The following is a 5,791-nucleotide window of genomic DNA, read 5'->3' on the forward strand; positions in this document are numbered from 1 at the left end:
AGTGTTTGAAAACCTTCTTTTCGGTACTGCCCATTCTAAAAGCTATTAACTATTAGTAGACAATAGGCTGATGGACCCCCAAATTCTTTAACCAGGAGACTTGCGGCATAATAGGGTTGGGATATGAGGTGTCCCCCAAAAGTTCCTTCGTTGATGAAGGAATGTTCGGAGGTGATAAGATTGGATTGTGGGAACTATAACCAAACAGCCCATCCTAGTTTGCATGGCCTGACTGAATGGTGCTGACTGTAGGCAGGTGGGCGTGGCTGGAAGAAGGAAGTAAAGCAAAAAGGGCATTTTTTTCCTTAATGGAGACAGGTCCTTTTGAAGCAGGTTTTCTGGAAGCCCCATGCAACACTGAGGCTTACGTTTTACTAGCGAGATTAGGAAATGGTGTTAGCCGGATACACTGCTTCCCTGAGTAAAATCAGGGTTACAATATTGTGTGGCTTGGATTTGGCTTGAGCGTGTCTCCCACAGGTAGAGCNAGGACAGGCTGGAGATGATTTCGGAGCACTGGAAAAGACAAGGTAAACTTTTCAGATCTTTCTAAAACATTGATTGGATCAATTATTGTGTGAGGCGCATGGAGCACAAGTTTCTACGGGTCTGGGGTCCGAGGAATGCATGTCATGGCAATGCTCAGTGCAGATGTTTCCACGACTCCCAAAGCCTACAGGATACATACCCATCCCTTGGCCCAGCAGCCGGGGCTTTGGGTGACCCAGCGTCACTTCACAGGGAATGCATTGAATGCTGGAGAAGGGAATGGATCGCAATAGGGAGAGCAGGTGTTAGGAAGAGAGCTGAGAGGGAGGTGGGAAGAGCTGTTGCTATGGTTTGGATGCCAGGTGTTGCCCCCAAAGCTCCTGTGTCAATGCAGGAATGTTCAGAGGTGAAAGGATTGGGTTGTGAGAGCTGGAACCTTGGCAGCCATGTTTGAATAGACTTGGGAGGTAACTGTGAGTGGGTGGGGCATGGCTGGAGGAGATGGGTCACTGGGGGGGGTCCTGGAAGGGTGCATCTTCCCTGCAGCCCCTCCCTCTCTCAGCTTCCTGGCTGCCTTGAGGTGAGCAGCATCTCTCCAATGAGCCCTTCAGCCATAATGTTTTGCCTCACTTTGGGCCCAGAGCAATGGAGTCAGCCATCTGTGGACTGAGACCTCTGAAAACATGAGTCCCAAATAAATTTTCCTCTTCTACATTGTTCTTATTGGGAATTTTGGTCAAAGCTGACTAAAATAGCTTTGTTAGGACACGCCATGTTCTGACCCAAGTTAATTCCTGATACAGGCAAGAGAGGGAAACTAGCCAGATCACCAATTTCAGATTGAAAGCTTTTGGTCAAGGAGATGTCCAGGTAGATTTACAAATGGTACAGGCGCCACCCATACTAATAGTGACTGTTTCCACCTTGGCCCCATGCTATTTAGTCTCCCACTGTTCAATTACCTAAATTCATAACGTTCTGTGGGAACCAACCCAACCTGAGGAAGTGGGTTGTTGTAGTTTGGATCTTGAATGTTCCCTGAAGGCCTGTGGGTTGAGGCTTAGTCCTCAGTGTGGTGATGTTGAGATATGGTGGAGCTTTTAGGTGGTGGGCCTAGTGGTAGGTCCTTAAGTCACCCAGGGTGTGCCCCCCGAAGGAAGGTGTGGGACCCTGGTCTCCTCCTCCTTTGCTTTCTGGCCATGAGGAAAGCAGTTTGTGCCACCCACCATTGCCATCTGACACCCACCAGAGGCCCAAAAGCAATGGCTCCACCCAGTCTAGAAACTCCAAAACTTGGACCAAAACAGACCTTTTCCCTTTATAAGTAAATTACCTCAGCTATTTCATTATGGTGATAGAAAGCTGATTGACATGGGCGTGGAGGTGGAGTTAACATAGCATCCTAAACGTCTGATGAGTAACCTCCTAGGTCTTGGGGACCTGGCCTTGCGTTCTTTCCCTCCCTGGATCTTGTGATTTCTTTTTTTCCCCCCGAGTTGATCAAGCCAATGGTTCTTGATCATGGCTGCACCTCAGAACCACCTTGGGAGCTTTTAAATATTCCAGATGCCCAGGCTGCACTCCTGATCACCTGGCCTCAGCGCTGTATCACTCAGGTGATTTCAATGCACAGCTGAGGTAGATGTGGTAGCCAAAATGTTGCCATTGTTCCCACTCTTCCTACCTGGCATGGAGTTCCCCATGGAGGGGGAAGTCTGTTCTGACCTCTTGACTCTGGGCAGAAGTGACACATGCCAGTTTCAGCCTGGCTTATAAGAAAAGTGGCAGTTTCTTCTTTCTTCCTCCTGAAACATTTGCTTTTGGGAACTTCCAGACCAGAAAGCAGCTGCTTTGCTGTGAAAAGTCCAAGTCACAGAGCCCAACTAATTTCCTAACTTCAGCGGCCAACCATGGGTGGGAGGCTTCTTGGAGATCCAGCCCAGTACAGCCTTTAGATGACTCCAGTCCCAGTGGACATCCAACAGTTGCCATATGAGAGACCCCAAGTGAACAGTGTCTTGCTAAGCCCAGGAAACTGCCGGAACCATGAGGGGTAGTAGTGAGTTGTTGATTTGCAGTAATTGTCTGCTATACAACTGAGTCAGCTGATCAGCTGAGTGAGAACCACTGGATCAAGAGAAATCATCTACAGGTAAACATTTTCCTAAAATAATACTGTCTCTAAGGGAAGAGGATGACCTCTGGAATGTCCCCCAAAGGTCCATGCATTGGCCTGTGGTGAAACCTTTAGGGGGTGGGGCCTCATGAGAGGAAGTTAGGTTATTGGGGGCATGCCTAGAAGGAGATATTGAATCCCTGTCCCCTTCCTCTTCTCTTTCATTTCCCAGCTCCCATGAACTGAAAAAGCTTTCTTTGCACTCCCATACTGTGCCACCCTAGGCCTAGAGAGTCAGGCAGCCATGGACTGAAACTTCTGAAACTGTGAGCCAAAATAAACTATTCTTCCTTTTAAGTTGATTTCCTTGGGTATTTTGTCACAGGGATAGAAATCTCCCTAACAAGGTTAGCTCAACCCACATATGGAGTTCTGTGGAAGAACTCAACGCTCAAGCCAAATCCAAGCCACCATCAGGAAGTACTACTTCAGGGGCAGGGACAATTGTCTAGGTAGAAGCTACCCATACAGTGGTCCCTTCTAGTCCAAGTAGGTATTTGCTATGTTTCAGTTTTACTACAGAGATTACTAATTTTTGTATAGTGCATGTTAGTCATCTTTCTGTCACTGTGACAAAATAACTGAGAAAATCAACTTGGAAGAGGAAAGATTTATTTTGATTCATGGTTTCAGTCCATGGTCACCTGGCTCTATTGTTTCTGGGTCTGTGGTAAGGCGGAACATCATGGCGCTGAGCACGTGGTAGAGCAGGACTTCTCACCTCATGGCAGCAAGGAAGCAGAGAAAGGCAGGTGGGGGAGAACCTGGGGAATAAATATGCCCGTCACAGGTGTGCCGCCTGCAGTAACCTTCTTCCATTGATGAAGTCAGGACTTTCATGAGTCAATCACCTTCCAAGGGCCCCACTTCTGAGCACTGCTGCACTGGGGACTCAGCCTTCAATTCTTGAGTTTGGGGGAAATATTTCAGATCCAAACCATAATAGTGTACTATAATTCATAGAATTCATGGTCCCACTAGGTCATTTTGATAAGGCAGGAAGACAAATATGATCTATAGTCCATTTTGAAGAAGAGGCAGCTAAAGGCTCAGAGGGGTTTTACAACTTTGCCCAAATGGTATAGCAAATAATAGAGGCCCTGGGAATTAAGTCCAGGTTCCCTGAGTCTAATGCAGACAATAGCTATATTATGCTTCTTTGTTTTAGAAAAATAATTTTTTTTCTTTTTTGAGAGTGTGGTGGAATTTCTGGTTGCCTTTCAAAATACATTTTTTCCTTTGTGACTTGATCACTATATTCATCTGTTTTATGTTGCTGTAACCAAATATCTCAGGCCAGGTGCTTCATAAAGAAAACAGGTTTATTTTGCTCAGTGTTCTGGAAATTTAAGAGCATGATGCTGCCATCTGTGTGACTCTGGAGTAGGCCTCATGGTGGATGACATCACAGTGGAGGGAATGTACCAAAGAAATCACCTGGGCAAGACGTGAAGCAAGAGGGAGACCTGATAGACAAATATGCTTCATAACAACTTAATCTCTTGAGAACTCATCCACTCCATGAGACCAGCTTTAATCCATTCATGAGGTTTGAGCCTCCATTGACCTAATAATCTCCAACAGGCCCCACCTCTTAGTCTCCCACCTCACCAGCTCTACCTGTGGGAGACACGCTCAAGCCAAATCCAAGCCACACAATATTGTAACCCTGATTTTACTCAGGGAAGCAGTGTATCCGGCTAACACCATTTCCTAATCTCGCTAGTAAAACGTAAGCCTCAGTGTTGCATGGGGCTTCCAGAAAACCTGCTTCAAAAGGACCTGTCTCCATTAAGGAAAAAAATGCCCTTTTTGCTTTACTTCCTTCTTCCAGCCTGCAGTTCACATGATGACTCGAACTTCAGAAGCTATATTAGACTCATGATACAAACCATTGAGAGTGCAGGGATTGTTTGTTATGCAGCCATATCAGAGAAGTAACTGATTAATACACCATCGTTTAGATAGCCGCACCAGAAACTCAGCATCATTCTTCATTCATGCCTCTCCCTCATGCCTTGCTTCTAATCCCCAAGTCTTAAGTTTTCCTCAACACTACCACATACTCTCCAGCCCCTCTCCTCTGCTGTCATTCAGGTCTCGTCCTTTGGATTAGAGGGTCTTTCCTGTGTTTAGACTGGTCATTACAGGTCTACCCACAGTGAGTTTTCTGAAGTGTGTATCAGATCACAAGCTCCTTCCCTTTAGAACCTTCCTTGGGTTTTAATGGAGTGTCCATGGATCTAAGAGGGGGCATGTCCAGAGGCTTCTGCATGCACCTGCCTTTTTCACTTGAACCTGACTTTGCTCCAGCTCCCGCTGTGCAAAGCTGGTGACTTCCTCCCAGCCACACCCCTGATTCCCCACAGTCAGGCTGGGGTGTTATTGGGTACTGCTGAACCTAGTACTCTGTTCTTACCCCTATGTCACCCTTTAGGACACTATTAAAATTGCCCGCAGCCCCATATGTGGGAATGTATATTAGTTATAGCCATTATGGGGAACAGCGTGGAGTTTCCTCAAAATACCTAAAAATAGAACTAACATATGATCCAAAAAAAAATCCCACTTGTGTGTATACATACACAGATGAATTAAAATCAGTATGTATGTGAAGAGCTATCTGCACCCCCATGTTCATTGCAGCACTACTTACAATAGCCAAGATATAGAATCAACTTAGGTGTCCACCAACATGGGAATAAAGAAAATGTGGTTAAATATACATGACAGAATACTATGTAGCCTTTAAAAAGAATATCCTGCCATTTGCAATGACATAGGTGAACATAGATGATATTATGCTAAGTGCAATAAGCCAGGCACAGAAAGACAAATGCCACATGATTTCACTGACATGTAGAACCTTACAAAGTTGAACCTATAATAATAGAGAGTTGCCGCAGTCTGGCTGGGCACAAAATCACGAGCCACCACACAGCTTGTAGATTCAAACAGCAACTCTTTATTCCCGAACTCACACCAGCCGTCTACAATCACGTTCTGGGGAAATCCACGTTCTCTGCCCAAATCCACGTTCTCTCCCAAATTCACGTTCTCTGGGCTTCTGTCTCCCAAAATATACTGTCTGAATCCCGTGAGAACTCAAGGGGAACTTAGGCAGCA

The sequence above is a fragment of the Marmota marmota genome, unplaced genomic scaffold (assembly GCF_001458135.2).
Source record: "Marmota marmota marmota unplaced genomic scaffold, marMar, whole genome shotgun sequence".
In the NCBI taxonomy this organism is placed as follows: domain Eukaryota; kingdom Metazoa; phylum Chordata; class Mammalia; order Rodentia; family Sciuridae; genus Marmota; species Marmota marmota.